At 39.1% G+C, this 18,222-nt stretch overlaps 1 protein-coding gene across 1 annotated transcript in view; it reads left to right on the top strand.

Annotated features, from left to right (window-relative positions):
* LOC100329100 (patched 187) overlaps positions 1-4,093 on the top strand; it is an 80,633-nt gene extending 76,540 nt beyond the window's left edge. Inside the window, exon 26 of the mRNA XM_085503068.1 lies at positions 1,772-4,093. The gene's annotated coding sequence lies outside the window, so the exon portion shown is untranslated. The remainder of the gene's footprint in view (positions 1-1,771) is intronic.
* The last annotated feature ends 14,129 nt before the right edge of the window (positions 4,094-18,222 follow it).

The raw sequence follows: 18,222 nt of genomic DNA, 5'->3' as shown, positions 1-18,222 counted from the left end.
TAAGCATATTTAGCATAAACATACCTATTCATAACCATATTTAGCATAAATAAACATACCTATTCATAACCCTATTTAGCATAATAAACATACCTATTCATAAGCATATTTAGCATAATAAACATACCTATTCATAAGCATATTTAGCATAATAAACATACCTATTCATAAGCCTATTTAGCATAATAAACATACCTATTCATAACCATATTTAGCATAATAAACATACCTATTCATAACCATATTTAGCATAATAAACATACCTATTCATAAGCCTATTTAGCATAATAAACATACCTATTCATAAGCATATTTAGCATAAATAAACATACCTATTCATAACCATATTTAGCATAAATAAACATACCTATTCATAACCCTATTTAGCATAATAAACATACCTATTCATAACCATATTTAGCATAATAAACATACCTATTCATAAGCCTATTTAGCATAATAAACATACCTATTCATAAGCATATTTAGCATAATAAACATACCTATTCATAAGCCTATTTAGCATAATAAACATACCTATTCATAACCATATTTAGCATAATAAACATACCTATTCATAAGCCTATTTAGCATAATAAACATACCTATTCATAAGCATATTTAGCATAAATAAACATACCTATTCATAACCATATTTAGCATAAATAAACATCCCTATTCATAACCCTATTTAGCATAATAAATATACCTATTCATAAGCATATTTAGCATAATAAACATACCTATTCATAACCATATTTAGCATAATAGACATACCTATTCATAAGCATATTTAGCATAATAAACATACCTATTCATAACCATATTTAGCATAATAAACATACCTATTCATAACCCTATTTAGCATAATAAACATACCTATTCATAAGCATATTTAGCATAATAAACATACCTATTCATAAGCCTATTTAGCATAATAAACATACCTATTCATAACCCTATTTAGCATAATAAACATACCTATTCATAAGCATATTTAGCATAAATAAACATACCTATTCATAACCATATTTAGCATAAATAAACATACCTATTCATAACCCTATTTAGCATAATAAACGTACCTATTCATAAGCATATTTAGCATAATAAACATACCTATTCATAAGCATATTTAGCATAATAAACATACCTATTCATAAGCATATTTAGCATAATAAACATACCTATTCATAAGCATATTTAGCATAATAAACATACCTATTCATAAGCATATTTAGCATAAATAAACATACCTATTCATAACCCTATTTAGCATAATAAACGTACCTATTCATAAGCATATTTAGCATAATAAACGTACCTATTCATAAGCATATTTAGCATAATAAACGTACCTATTCATAAGCATATTTAGCATAATAAACATACCTATTCATAAGCATATTTAGCATAATAAACATACCTATTCATAACCCTATTTAGCATAATAAACATACCTATTCATAACCCTATTTAGCATAATAAACGTACCTATTCATAAGCATATTTAGCATAATAAACATACCTATTCATAAGCATATTTAGCATAAATAAGTTTAGTATCTGCCAATCTTAATAGCATATTCAGTGAGCATAACCATCTTAATAGAATATTCAATTATCTTATTAGCATACTATGTATGCATGTCCATATTTCGCATACATTACTTTAGCATATTAGGTATGAGTAACCATTTTTAACATAAATATTCTTAGTTACTTAATTTGTTCTTTCACTTACCCACTTTTTTTCATTTTTTTTCAACAGATTCAATTTCACAGAGAAATATGTATATATCACTTCTAGATTTTAAAAGAGATTACTTGTATTATTTTGTGAAAGCAAGAGAGATGTGACAGCTAAAGAGGCTGTGTGTAAATGGAACCTATGGTGCTATATTGATTGACATGGTCATTTGAACAGCTTTATGCATGTAAAGAATATATTCTCATTTATTTATTACAAACATATTGTATTATAAAAACAAATTCAACAGAGTTATGAATGTTTTTTTTTTCATTTTTTCTTTAAATGTAAATTTCCCTTTTTAGAATGTCTGACTGTGAATGTTTTAATATAAAAAAAGAATCACGCTCTAGAAATGTAGCCTACAAGATGCTATTTATTTATGTTCCAAGTTGTAGAAAACAAGTTTTAGACTCAAATTTTTGTTTTGTAATATTTTTTTAAATGAAATCTATTACATACGTAAGTGTTTAATAGTCAGCTGTGTGTTGAATCATACACCCGACAGAAATTATTTTTTTTAATCAAAATGTTTTGTAAGTCTATATAATTATAAAAAGGCTTGAGTATATATTCTATTCAATGCCTGTTTTTTTTTTTTTCAATACAAATATGAACATAAAAAAATTGTAAATATATAAATCTAATACTTATCCCTCTGTATCAGAAAACTTTGTATTTGTTTGTGTTATTTTGTTATAACCGTAGGGTATTTATGTTTAGGTTATTCAATAATGCACAAATCAAGAAAATTTCATTTCAAATCAAAATGTACACTCAGCGAAAATGCTGAGCAGCAGTGTATCCACAGCAATCCCTGATGCTTCATCAATTGTTTTTTTTTTTTTGTACAATACATTCACCTCATTTAGAAGTGTTCTGTTCATGAAGTAACAAAACCATTTTCATGAACCCCCCCCCCCCAAACATCTTACATCTTGGCATTTCTGATGGTAATGAAATATTCAAATAACGTTTAAATCGTTTGAATTTTTCTCACCTTGAGATTATGTCCATTTGGTCCAAAATTCTCAATGGGAGAGAGGGGGGCATGAGAGGGGGGCATGTACGTTGAGGATGTTACATAACTGCACAGAAATGATTAGTATTGTAAGTTCATACATTATGAGGTTTTCGCATTGTTTATCACTGCCAGACTGGGTTCTTGAGATCCATAATTTGACAGTTGACCTCCTGGGGTGAACCTATTGTATATGCACTTTTTGTTTTGTTCCCTGACATGGTCAACTTCTCGAACTTTATTATCAGCTTTCTTGTATAAAATGGATTTGTTGATCTGCCTCTGTGAAAGAAAAACATTGCATCCTTCCCACCCCAATCAAAACAATATCAGAATTTATTAGCAAAATTTGAAATGTACTTTGTAAATATAGAGTCAGCACAGATTATTTGAGCTGTATGTACTATTTTCAGCTTTTTTTGTAGTGCATCGTCTCTTGAATAAAGAGCAAATACGTTGTTAGTTCTGACCTCAGAGGTCACACATCCTGGTCCTTTAGTAATACGAGGATGTGTGACCTTTAGTGAGGTCATCAAATGCAGTAGCATTCACATATTGTCCAAGATGAAACTGCATTTATACATTCTGACCTCTGACCTGCAAGTACTTAATATATAGAGTCCACTTTTTTAAAACGATGATAGGGTATTTTATATTTATATATATTTATATATAAGAGGCTGTGTGGATAGCCGATCATATAGTTTGTGTTTTCATTGTGTGCTATCACAATCTATCTATCTGTCTGTTATTCTCATGTTAAGTTATTATTTATACTGGTTTATATTTTTTTAGTGTACAGAATAGAAAATGATAAAAAAATATTCTTGTTTGAGAACAGATTGATGGTAATATAATATAATTTTTTGGTGTCAACGAATATTGTTGTTGGAATTTTCTTGACCATATTTTTCTTAATTTGTCGTAAGATAAAATCTTCTCCGAAATCTTTAGCTACATAACTTCCTATAATTTTGTTTTTTCTTGTATGATAATTTTACATGATGCACAAAACTACAAAGTCTTCTTGATCACCTAGACTCCAAATTTGATTGGAGAAGTTATCACTATTATTTGGATGGTTCGTCTTTTTACTTCTCTGGACAAAGCTTGAATTTTGTGTAGCATTGCAGTTTTCTGTTGAAATCTGTCTCTTCTAATTAAAATGCCAATATTCTGCATGTTTGTAATCATCTATACCTATTCTGTACATGGTGTACTACAACCAATCAAGACAGTAAATTGTCATGGCAACACAAATATTATGATCTTGTATCTATGATGTTGAATAATAAATATAAATGTGTAATACATGAACTTGACATTGTTGAAGACTTTGTATTATTAATACAGGATTTTGTGTGAAGGTATTTTGTTATACAAGTTGCAGGCTGTAATTTACATCAAAACTGCATACTACATTGGAACACCTTATCCCATCAATAATATACCCATCCCACCTGCAAGGACAGACAAGTCTTGATATAATATGACACAGTTCCTGTTTGTTTTCAGTGAAAGTTCAAATACGAGAGCATTTTTACATGGGTGCCATGTATGGCTTTGTAACAACATTCATTGCAACAAATGGCCACCAGTCTGCCAAAAAAAACAATATGACATGCATCAAGGTCCCATAATGTTCAATGTATGTATGTATGGGTTTGAATGTAATCCATCCATGTATGACAGAGACATTGTTCATCTTGTTATGGAATGATGATCTGATGTATGCTTTAAGTACAACACAAAAGTCCCATTTTTTAGAGTTTGTTCAAATAAGGACTAAAAAACCCTGTCTTTGTATATTTGTATAACAGACAGTCAGAGAACACATTTGCATAATTGCCTGTAAAACTATTGCATTTCTGATAATTTATGCATTTAAAATACTTTATTTGATAGAAAAGGTGAGGGTAGGGAGGCTGGCACTAATAATTTAGTTCCCTCCCAAAATCATCATGTACCCCATCTTTCAATACTTGTCTTACAGTAAGTATCAATGAATACATGATGCCATATCCTCCACCAGGTCATTAAATATTTGCATATCCTCCAGCAGGTCATTACATATTTGCATATCCTCTACCAGGTCATTAAATATTTGCATATCATCCACCAGGTCATTACATATTTGCATATCCTCCACCAGGTCATTACATATTTGCATATCCTCCACCTGGTCATTACATATTTGCATATCCTCCACCAGGTCATTACATATTTGCATATCCTCCACCAGGTCATTACATATTTGCAAATCCTCCACCAGGTCATTACATATATGCATATCCTCTACCAGGTCATTAAATATTTGCATATCCTCCACCAGGTCATTACATATTTGCATATCCTCCACCTGGTCATTACATATTTGCATATCCTCCACCAGGTCATTACATATTTGCATATCCTCCACCAGGTCATTACATATTTGCATATCCTCCACCAGGTCATTACATATTTGCAAATCCTCCACCAGGTCATTACATATTTGCATATCCTCTACCAGGTCATTAAATATTTGCATATCCTCCACCAGGTCATTACATATTTGCATATCCTCCACCTGGTCATTACATATTTGCATATCCTCCACCAGGTCATTACATATTAGCAAATCCTCCACCAGGTCATTACATATTTGCATATCCTCCACCAGGTCATTACATATTTGCATATCCTCCACGAGTTCATTAAATATTTGCATATCCTCCACCAGGTCATTATATATTTGGATATCGTCCACCAGGTCATTACATATTTGCATATCCTCTACCAGGTCATTAAATATTTGCATATCCTCCACCAGGTCATTACATATTTGCATATCCCCTACCAGGTCATTACATATTTGCATACCCTCCACTGGGTCATTACATATTTGCATATCCTCCACCAGCTCATAACATATTTGCATAGCCTCTACCAGGTCATTACATATTTGCATACCCTCCACTGGGTCATTACATATTTGCATATCCTCCACCAGGTCATTACATATTTGCAAATCCTCCACCAGGTCATTACATATTTGCATAGCCTCCACCCGGTCATTATATATTTACATATCCACCACAAGGTCATTGAATATTTGCATGTCCTCCGCCCGTTCATTACATATTTGCATATCCCCCGCAAGGTCATTGAATATTTGCATATCCTCCACCCGCTCATTACATATTTGCATATCCTCCGCCAGGTCATTACATATTTGCTTATCCCCCACCAGGTCATTACATATTTGCATATCCTCCACAAGGTCATTACATATTTGCATATCCTCTACCAGGTCATTACATATTTGCATACCCTCCACTGGGTCATTACATATTTGCATATCGTCCACCAGCTCATTACATATTTGCATAGCCTCCACCCGGTCATTACATATTTGCATATCCTCCACCAGGTCATTACATATTTGCATATCCTCCACCAGGTCATTACATATTTGCATATCCTCTACCAGGTCATTACATATTTGCATACCCTCCACTGGGTCATTACATGTTTGCATATCCTCCACCAGGTCATTACATATTTGCAAATCCTCCACCAGGTCATTACATATTTGCACAGCCTCCACCCGGTCATTACATATTTGCATATCCACCACAAGGTCAATGAATATTTGCATGTCCTCCGCCCGTTCATTACATATTTGCATAACCCCACCAGGTCATTGAATATTTGCATATCCTCCACCCGCTCATTACATATTTGCATATCCTACACGAGGTCATTACATATTTGCATATCCTCCACCAGGTCATTACATATTTGCATATCCTCCACCAGTTCATTACATATTTGCATAACCTCCACCAGGTCATTACATATTTGCATATTGTCCAGCAGGTCATTACATATTTGCATATCCTCTACCAGGTCATTAAATATTTGCATATCCTCAACCAGGTCATTACATATTTGCATATCCTCCACCAGGTCATTACATATTTGCATATCCTCCACCAGGTCATTACATATTTGCATATCTTCCACCAGGTCATTACATATTTGCATATCCTCCACCAGGTCATTACATATTTGCATATCCTCCACCTGGCCATTACATATTTGCATATCCTCTATCAGGTCATTACATATTTGCATACCCTCCACTGGGTCATTACATATTTGCATATCCTCCACCAGCTCATTACATATTTGCAAATCCTCTACCAGGTCATTACATATTTGCATATCCTCCGCCAGGTCATTACATATTTGCATATCCTCCACTGGGTCATTACATATTTGCATATCCTCCACCAGCTCATTACATATTTGCATATCCTCCGCCAGGTCATTACATATTTGCATACCCTCCACTGGGTCATTACATATTTGCATATCCTCCACTGGGTCATTACATATTTGCATATCCTCCACCAGCTCATTACATATTTGCATATCCTCCGCCAGGTCATTACATATTTGCATACCCTCCACTGGGTCATTACATATTTGCATACCCTCCACTGGGTCATTACATATTTGCATACCCTCCACTGGGTCATTACATATTTGCATATCCTCCACCCGGTCATTACATATTTGCATATCCTCCACCAGCTCATTACATATTTGCGAATCCTCCACCCGCTCATTACATATTTGCATATCCTCCGCCAGGTCATTACATATTTGCATATCCTCCACTGGGTCATTACATATTTGCATATCCTCCACCAGCTCATTACATATTTGCATATCCTCCGCCAGGTCATTACATATTTGCATACCCTCCACTGGGTCATTACATATTTGCATACCCTCCACTGGGTCATTACATATTTGCATACCCTCCACTGGGTCATTACATATTTGCATATCCTCCACTGGGTCATTACATATTTGCATATCCTCCACCAGCTCATTACATATTTGCATATCCTCTACCAGGTCATTACATATTTGCATACCCTCCACTGGGTCATTACATATTTGCATATCCTCCACTGGGTCATTACATATTTGCATAGCCTCAACCCGGTCATTACATATTTGCATAGCCTCCACCCGGTCATTACATATTTGCATATCCCCCACAAGGTCATTGAATATTTGCATGTCCTCCACCCGGTCATTACATATTTGCATATCCCCCACCAGGTCATTTCATATTTGTGTTATTTTTTATCAGCTCCACTGTCATCAAATATGACACAGCATAGCTGGCGTCTGGCCGGCGTCCGTTTGTCAGCAATTACATTTTCATCTTCATGAAATCCAGTACCCTTTGTTTGGGTTGGTATGCAATTGAATGATATTTTGTGTAATTTCTGGTAAAAACTAATGTTTCTCAAAATCCGCTTTGTGTCAATATCCCAAATTTTGTAATGTTGGTGAAAATTTTGAGGCATTTATGACTTTTCTGAAACTGCTAATCAGAATGGTTTCAAATTTGGTGGTGCTCGATTGCTTGGGTATCTGGTTCAAACGACACGCGGCTTTGGTAGATTGCTATGAAATTTGTAACAACATGGTAACAATTGCAATTGCCATGGCAACAACTATATAAACTAACTAATCAAGAACATTGTGGTAACAATAACCATGATAAATAACTGATATTGCGTCTACAATACCAACTTTGTTTTAAGGAAATCTAAAAAGACAGTGGAGCTCTTTCGTCAGTAATGTCTCTCGTTTTGACACAAAGAAAGAAGGGTGCCCTCAAAGGTTAAAAATAAATAAAATATTTCCAATTCTGCTTCACAATTACACGAAGACATTCCTTAACATTGTCTCCCTTGACTTGTTTTTGAATGTACAAATTTACAAGTGCGTTTTGCCACATAAACTCATGTTTGGTAGGACGTGACAGGTCTGTGTGACCATGACAATTCAGTGTTATACACGCGTCAGTGAGGCTAGATCCACCCACAGATATGGGTCATAAGCAAGGTCACTTGAAACAGTTGGTTTAACCTCCCCTCTTAAATTCTGAAGTACACTCATCCAGGGAAACTCTTACGTCATAGCATATGTGGAATAAAGTCTTACGTCCAGGAATCGGTGGAATAATATCTTAAGTCCAGGAATGGGTGGAATAATGTCTTACGTTCAGGAATGGGTGGAATAATATCTTAAGTCCAGAAATGGGTGGAATAATATCTTCAGTCCAGGAATGGGTGGAATAATGTCTTACGTCCAGGAATGGGTGGAATAATATCTTAAGTCCAGGAATGGGTGGAATAAAGTCTTACGTCCAGGAATGGGTGAAATAAAGTCTTACGTCCATGAATGGGTGGAATACAGTCTTACGTCCAGGAATGGGTAGAATAATGTCTTACGTCCATGAATGGGTAGAATAAAGTCTTACGTCCAGGAATGGGTGGAATAAAGTCTTACGTCCAGGAATGGGTGGAATAAAGTTGTACGTCCAGGAATGGGTAGAATAATGTCTTACGTCCAGGAATGGGTGGAATAAAGTTGTACGTCCAGGAATGGGTAGAATAATGTCTTCCGTCCAGGAATAGGGGGAGTAAACCCTTGAGTCCAGGAATGGGTGGAATAATGTCTTACGTCCAATGGGTGGAATAATGTCTTCCGTCCAGGAATGGGTGGAGAACAAAGTGTTACCTCTAGGCATGAGTGGGATACACCCTTACGTCCAAGAATGGGTGGAGTAAACCCCTGCGTTCTTTCATGGATGGAATAAACCATTGCGTCCAGGCATGGGTGGAGTAAACCCCTGCGTTCTTTCATGGATGGAATAAACCATTGCGTCCAGGCATGGGTGGAGTAAACCTCTGCGTTCTTTCATAGATGGAATAAACCATTGCGTCCAGGCATGGGTGGAGTAAACCCCTGCGTTCTTTCATGGATGGAATAAACCATTGCGTCCAGGCATGGGTGGAGTAAACCCCTGCGTTCTTTCATGGATGGAATAAACCATTGCGTCCAGGCATGGGTGGAGTAAAGTCTTACGTCCTGGAATGGGTGGAGAATAAAGTCTTACGTCCAGGAATGGGTGGAATAAAGTCTTACGTCCAGGAATGGGTGGAATAAAGTTGTACGTCCAGGAATGGGTGGAATAAAGTCTTACCTCCAGGAATGGGTAGAATAATGTCTTCCGTCCAGGAATGGGTGGAGAACAAAGTGTTACCTCCAGGCATGAGTGGGATACACCCTTACGTCCAAGAATGGGTGGAGTAAACCCCTGCGTTCTTTCATGGATGGAATAAACCATTGCGTCCAGGCATGGGTGGAGTAAACCCCTGCGTTCTTTCATGGATGGAATAAACCATTGCGTCCAGGCATGGGTGGAGTAAACCTCTGCGTTCTTTCATAGATGGAATAAACCATTGCGTCCAGGCATGGGTGGAGTAAACCCCTGCGTTCTTTCATGGATGGAATAAACCATTGCGTCCAGGCATGGGTGGAGTAAACCCCTGCGTTCTTTCATGGATGGAATAAACCATTGCGTCCAGGCATGGGTGGAGTAAAGTCTTACGTCCTGGAATGGGTGGAGAATAAAGTCTTACGTCCAGGAATGGGTGGAATAAAGTCTTACGTCCAGGAATGGGTGGAATAAAGTTGTACGTCCAGGAATGGGTGGAGTAAACCCTTGAGTCCAGGAATGGGTAGAATAATGTCTTCCGTCCAGGAATGGGTGGAGTAAACCCTTGAGTCCAGGAATGGGTGGAATAATGTCTTACGTTCAGGAATGGGTGGAATAATATCTTAAGTCCAGAAATGGGTGGAATAATATCTTCAGTCCAGGAATGGGTGGAATAATGTCTTACGTCCAGGAATGGGTGGAATAATATCTTAAGTCCAGGAATGGGTGGAATAAAGTCTTACGTCCAGGAATGGGTGAAATAAAGTCTTACGTCCATGAATGGGTGGAATACAGTCTTACGTCCAGGAATGGGTAGAATAATGTCTTACGTCCATGAATGGGTAGAATAAAGTCTTACGTCCAGGAATGGGTGGAATAAAGTCTTACGTCCAGGAATGGGTGGAATAAAGTTGTACGTCCAGGAATGGGTAGAATAATGTCTTACGTCCAGGAATGGGTGGAATAAAGTTGTACGTCCAGGAATGGGTAGAATAATGTCTTCCGTCCAGGAATAGGGGGAGTAAACCCTTGAGTCCAGGAATGGGTGGAATAATGTCTTACGTCCAATGGGTGGAATAATGTCTTCCGTCCAGGAATGGGTGGAGAACAAAGTGTTACCTCTAGGCATGAGTGGGATACACCCTTACGTCCAAGAATGGGTGGAGTAAACCCCTGCGTTCTTTCATGGATGGAATAAACCATTGCGTCCAGGCATGGGTGGAGTAAACCCCTGCGTTCTTTCATGGATGGAATAAACCATTGCGTCCAGGCATGGGTGGAGTAAACCTCTGCGTTCTTTCATAGATGGAATAAACCATTGCGTCCAGGCATGGGTGGAGTAAACCCCTGCGTTCTTTCATGGATGGAATAAACCATTGCGTCCAGGCATGGGTGGAGTAAACCCCTGCGTTCTTTCATGGATGGAATAAACCATTGCGTCCAGGCATGGGTGGAGTAAAGTCTTACGTCCTGGAATGGGTGGAGAATAAAGTCTTACGTCCAGGAATGGGTGGAATAAAGTCTTACGTCCAGGAATGGGTGGAATAAAGTTGTACGTCCAGGAATGGGTGGAATAAAGTCTTACCTCCAGGAATGGGTAGAATAATGTCTTCCGTCCAGGAATGGGTGGAGAACAAAGTGTTACCTCCAGGCATGAGTGGGATACACCCTTACGTCCAAGAATGGGTGGAGTAAACCCCTGCGTTCTTTCATGGATGGAATAAACCATTGCGTCCAGGCATGGGTGGAGTAAACCCCTGCGTTCTTTCATGGATGGAATAAACCATTGCGTCCAGGCATGGGTGGAGTAAACCTCTGCGTTCTTTCATAGATGGAATAAACCATTGCGTCCAGGCATGGGTGGAGTAAACCCCTGCGTTCTTTCATGGATGGAATAAACCATTGCGTCCAGGCATGGGTGGAGTAAACCCCTGCGTTCTTTCATGGATGGAATAAACCATTGCGTCCAGGCATGGGTGGAGTAAAGTCTTACGTCCTGGAATGGGTGGAGAATAAAGTCTTACGTCCAGGAATGGGTGGAATAAAGTCTTACGTCCAGGAATGGGTGGAATAAAGTTGTACGTCCAGGAATGGGTGGAATAAAGTCTTACCTCCAGGAATGGGTAGAATAATGTCTTCCGTCCAGGAATGGGTGGAGTAAACCCTTGAGTCCAGGAATGGGTGGAATAATGTCTTACGTCCAGGAATGGGTGGAGAACAAAGTGTTACCTCCAGGCATGAGTGGGATACACCCTTACGTCCAAGAATGGGTGGAGTAAACCCCTGCGTTCTTTCATGGATGGAATAAACCATTGCGTCCAGGCATGGGTGGAGTAAACCCCTGCGTTCTTTCATGGATGGAATAAACCATTGCGTCCAGGCATGGGTGGAGTAAACCCCTGCGTTCTTTCATGGATGGAATAAACCATTGCGTCCAGGCATGGGTGGAGTAAACCTCTGCGTTCTTTCATAGATGGAATAAACCATTGCGTCCAGGCATGGGTGGAGTAAACCCCTGCGTTCTTTCATGGATGGAATAAACCATTGCGTCCAGGCATGGGTGGAGTAAACCCCTGCGTTCTTTCATGGATGGAATAAACCATTGCGTCCAGGCATGGGTGGAGTAAACCCCTGCGTTCTTTCATAGATGGAATAAACCATTGCGTCCAGGCATGGGTGGAGTAAACCTCTGCGTTCTTTCATGGATGGAATAAACCATTGCGTCCAGGCATGGGTGGAGTAAACCCCTGCGTTCTTTCATGGATGGAATAAACCATTGCGTCCAGGCATGGGTGGAGTAAACCCCTGCGTTCTTTCATAGATGGAATAAACCATTGCGTCCAGGCATGGGTGGAGTAAACCTCTGCGTTCTTTCATGGATGGAATAAACCATTGCGTCCAGGCATGGGTGGAGTAAACCCCTGCGTTCTTTCATGGATGGAATAAACCATTGCGTCCAGGCATGGGTGGAGTAAACCCCTGCGTTCTTTCATGGATGGAATAAACCATTGCGTCCAGGCATGGGTGGAGTAAACCCCTGCGTTCTTTCATGAATGGAATAAACCATTGCGTCCAGGCATGGGTGGAGTAAATCCCTGCGTTCTTTCATGGATGGAATAAACCATTGCGTCCAGGCATGGGTGGAGTAAACCCCTGCGTTCTTTCCTGGATGGAATAAACCATTGCGTCCAGGCATGGGTGGAGTAAACCCCTGCGTTCTTTCATGGGTGGAATAAACCTTTTCGTCGAGGCAGGGGGGAATAAACCCTTACGTACAAGAATGGGCGGAATAAACCGCTGTGTCCAGGCATGGATGGAATAAACAATTGCGTCCAGGCATGGATGGAATAAACAATTGCGTCCAGGCATGGGTGGAATAAACCTTTTCGTCCAAGCAGGGGGGAATAAACCCTTACGTCCAGGAATGGGCGGAAAAAACCGCTGTGTCCAGGCATGGGTGGAATAAACTATTGCGTCCAGGCATGGATGGAATAAACAATTGCGTCCAGGCATGGGTGGAATAAACCTTTTCGTCCAAGCAGGGGGGAATAAACCCTTACGTCCAGGAATGGGCGGAAAAAACCACTGTGTCCAGGCATGGGTGGAATAAACCATTGCGTCCAGGCATGGGTGGAATAAACCCTTGCGTTCTGGCATGGGTGGAATAAATCATTGCGTCCAGGCATGGGTGGAATAAACCATTGCGTCCAGGCATGGGTGGAATAAACCCTTGCGTTCTGGCATGGGTGGAATAAACCATTGCGTCCAGGCAATGGGTGGAGTAAACCCCTGCGTTCTTTCATGAATGGAATAAACCATTGCGTCCAGGCATGGGTGGAGTAAATCCCTGCGTTCTTTCATGGATGGAATAAACCATTGCGTCCAGGCATGGGTGGAATAAACCCTTGCGTCCAGGCATGGGTGGAATAAACCATTGCGTCCAGGCATGGGTGGAATAAACCCTTGCGTCCAGGCATGGGTGGAATAAACCCTTGCGTCCAGGCATGGGTGGAATAAACCCTTGCGTCCAGGCATGGGTGGAATAAACCCTTGCGTTCAGGCATGGGTGGAATAAACCCTTGCGTCCAGGCATGGGTGGAATAAACCATTGCGTTCTGGCATGGGTGGAATAAACCCTTGCGTCCAGGCATGGGTGGAATAAACCCTTGCGTCCAGGCATGGGTGGAATAAACCATTGCGTTCTGGCATGGGTGGAATAAACCCTTGCGTCCAGGCATGAGTGGAATAAACCATTGCGTTCTGGCATGGCAGGAATAAACCATTGCGTTCTGGCATGGCAGGAATAAACCATTGCGTTTTGGCATGGCAGGAATAAACCATTGCGTTCTGGCATGGCAGGAATAAACCATTGCGTTCTGGCATGGCAGGAATAAACCATTGCGTTCTGGCATGGCAGGAATAAACCATTGCGTTCTGGCATGGCAGGAATAAACCATTGCGTTCTGGCATGGCAGGAATAAACCATTGCGTTCTGGCATGGCAGGAATAAACCCTTACGTCCAGGCATGGGTGGAATAAACCATTGCGTCCAGGCATGGGTGGAATAAACCCTTGCGTCCAGGCATGGGTGGAATAAACCCTTGCGTCCAGACATGGGTGGAATAAACCCTTGCGTCCAGGCATGGGTGGAATAAACCCTTGCGTCCAGGCATGGGTGGAATAAACCATTGCGTTCTGGCATGGCAGGAATAAACCATTGCGTCCAAGCAGGGGGGAATAAACCCTTACGTCCAGGCATGGCAGGAATAAACCATTGCGTCCAGGCATGGGTGGAATAAACCCTTGCGTTCTGGCATGGGTGGAATAAACCCTTGCGTCAAGGCATGGGTGGAATAAACCCTTACGTCAAGGCATGGGTGGAATAAACCCTTACGTCCAGGCATGGGTGGGATGAAGCTTTACATTCAGGCATGGATGTGATAAACCGCATAAACGGTTTAACATTTTAGTGAGCTGTAAATAATACATTACTGACTTTGATTGAAACAAATATGTATATATATTTTTTCTTTATAGCTGAACATTAAATATTGTAATTATAAATATACTTCGCTGTTTAACTTCACTTCACTTCAAACAAATGTGTGAGTGTTTCGAATAAAGAAAGCAGTTTCAACCCCTGTAACCGTGTTTTATTTCGTTGTTGTTGAATAAATCTACAGATCATGTTGGATGGTTGTTTCATCGTCACTCGATTTATCGTGATTCCTGCATAGAGGTGTCCGATATGAACCGGACAATCTAAAGAGGGCGCTGCGGTGTAAGTTTTCAAGGTAAAATTATCTTGTTGTGTAGAACATGGATGGTTTTGGCGGGAAAAAGTCACATAACGAAGCAAACGACCAAAGACCGCGTGCATACTTTGTTGTTATTGTTGTTATTATTGTTGTTGTCATGTCATGTGGACTTAATATAAATAATCCATCGTATTGGGCATTTACAGTGCATACGAATGTGACAATGTATACGAAATACTTTAAATTTGTCAAATAACGCAGAGCTATTAAACATATACGAAAACATTTGCGCTACTGCTATTTGAAGCGCGATAGTCGTCGCGCCGCGTTCAGTTCGATATGGGACTCATAGCAACGTATACAACGCATGTAAAATACATTGTTTATTCACATTAAATTCGATGAATACATTTGTTCTTGTGGCTTACAAGTATTCGATCGATAAAACAATTGCCCTAACTGATTATTTTGGAATATACAATAACATCACCGCACATGTGTGTTCCATTTATTATTTAGCAACGAATACTATAAAGTATTTTGTAAATGCAATATTTTCAGTTTATGAATTTGGTCATCGTCATGTCAAATAAAACATACATTTTCACTATTTATATGACGGAATCATTGATCATCACGTGATATCCTTTCAACGGGGAAGTAAACTGTACTTGTTATAAATAAGTGGTAGTCAGAAAAGCCACTGTATAACCGATGTGTATAATCGTATCATGGTTGTTGAGTGGGCGCCCTGAATGGCCTACAAATGGCGTTTTAACCAAGTTTGTCAATAGCGGGCGCTAATAAAACATAGTGCCACAGTTCAATCTGGAGAAAACTCTCAGTAGCACTTCATTTCGTTGTGAAAATGGTTTCATGTTATACAGCTATATGGACTATATTTATTTCATATTGTATCTTATATATGATACGCATGTAACTGGTGTGTATGTGTATTCTATGTTGGAATTTTTACTTCAGTCTGGAAGGGACAAATCAAACCAACGCAAAGTAAACTAAAATCGAAATAGTGTTACAAAATATCGTAAATCACCACTCTCATAATTAGAAATATTTAGACGTCATAGCTTTACATTATTACACGATAATATACACCTCTATCTGCCAGTAAATTCATTTTCACACACAAAATTAAATATTTTTTTTAAAATTTGAATGGTAGTGATTGATAACAACCTTACACAGATTTTTTTTTTTTGAATTCAGGGAAGGGTCCAAACGTGATCTTAATCATATATCGTCACCATTGAATTCAGGGAAGGGTCCAAACGTGATCTTAATCATATATCGTCACCATTGAATTCAGGGAAGGGTCCAAACGTGATCTTAATCATATATCGTCACCATTGAATTCAGGGAAGGGTCCAAACGTGATCTTAATCATATATCGTCACCATTGAATTCAGGGAAGGGTCCAAACGTGATCTTAATCATATATCGTCACCATTGAATTCAGGGAAGGGTCCAAACGTGATCTTAATCATATATCGTCACCATTGAATTCAGGGAAGGGTCCAAACGTGATCTTAATCATATATCGTCACCATTGAATTCAGGGAAGGGTCCAAACGTGATCTTAATCATATATCGTCACCATTGAATTCAGGGAAGGGTCCAAACGTGATCTTAATCATATATCGTCACCATTGAATTCAGGGAAGGGTCCAAACGTGATCTTAATCATATATCGTCACCATTGAATTCAGGGAAGGGTCCAAACGTGATCTTAATCATATATCGTCACCATTGAATTCAGGGAAGGGTCCAAACGTGATCTTAATCATATATCGTCACCATTGAATTCAGGGAAGGGTCCAAACGTGATCTTAATCATATATCGTCACCATTGAATTCAGGGAAGGGTCCAAACGTGATCTTAATCATATATCGTCACTAATATGGCGTTGTTGAGGATTCATAATTGTTTCAATGAAACGGAACGATGTGAAAGTGAGTGCCTCACCTGTTATGTTGATTTGAAAACTAAAAACATGATCGCGATGAAATTTATTGACGTCGAAATCAAATATCTGCTCATGTACATGTTAGTGGCGTAGTATATTGTCACCGCATCGCTCTTCTCGTCAACAAGACAACCCATAGTCTCGGGGCAGTTGATACATAGCCGGGTAGGGAGGTGCCCCTGAGTGCTCAAAAGTGTAACCATTTTTATATCTGGATAGTGGCAGAATCTATACCCATATTTATGCCAAGGTACCATTTCTGTCATCAATATTTATTCCAAATAAAACAGTTACCGTATTTGCTCTATTAGAAGAGTATCTCCAATAGAAGCACATGTAAGCCAACAGTTGCATTATTTATTGATTTATTAAAATATGTATTTTGACCATAGAAACACCTCTGTCACTTACATAAGCATATTATTATCACAATGTTCAGGTTATTTATACCATATCGGAAAAATAATACCGATATTTATACCTATCCTGACCAGAAATAAGACGGATACTTATACCTAGAATCCAAAAAACGAGACCCATTTCAGGGGCACGTCCCCATTAGGCAAGGGGGCTTGGAACTATTAAAGCGGGAGGGTCGTTACCTACGCACGCGAGGGAATTGAGTCCCAAGCGACGATAACAACACACGCTAAAAGCCCAAATGCACATGGGTAGACGCTTGTTTGTAAATGACACGCTATGGCCATCTGACGCATATACTAGTGTCACGTGGAATAACTCACGTCATTCAGCAATATAGTGTATATTTCGCTGTGCAGTTTAAAAATCGAACATTTATTTAATTCGGACTCTCAAAACAAACATTTCCCCCATTTTATGGTAGGAGGCGCACGTCACTGGCACGCACAATTGCATAACAGAAATGCGCGAGTTGCAGATTTCAAGCTAGTGTGCGCGATGTGGGAATTTCAAAGCAAACCACCCTTTTTTCTAGATTACGCAAAAAAAAATGTATACTAATAATTTACAAAGAGAATATATGCAGGGAAATGTTTGTGTATGTCACCCGAACATCCTTCGGTTCGGTTCTGTTCGTAGATTATACTGGCCCATGACGTCATTCGTATCAACTATATGAACAAGATTTATCATGTGATACCCGCATGATAAAT

Source organism: Saccoglossus kowalevskii, chromosome 9 (assembly GCF_978046115.1).
Source record: "Saccoglossus kowalevskii chromosome 9, keSacKowa6.1, whole genome shotgun sequence".
NCBI classification, from domain to species: domain Eukaryota; kingdom Metazoa; phylum Hemichordata; class Enteropneusta; family Harrimaniidae; genus Saccoglossus; species Saccoglossus kowalevskii.
The sequence above is the reverse complement of the archived record's forward strand: the minus strand, read 5'-3'. Positions and strand labels throughout refer to the sequence as shown.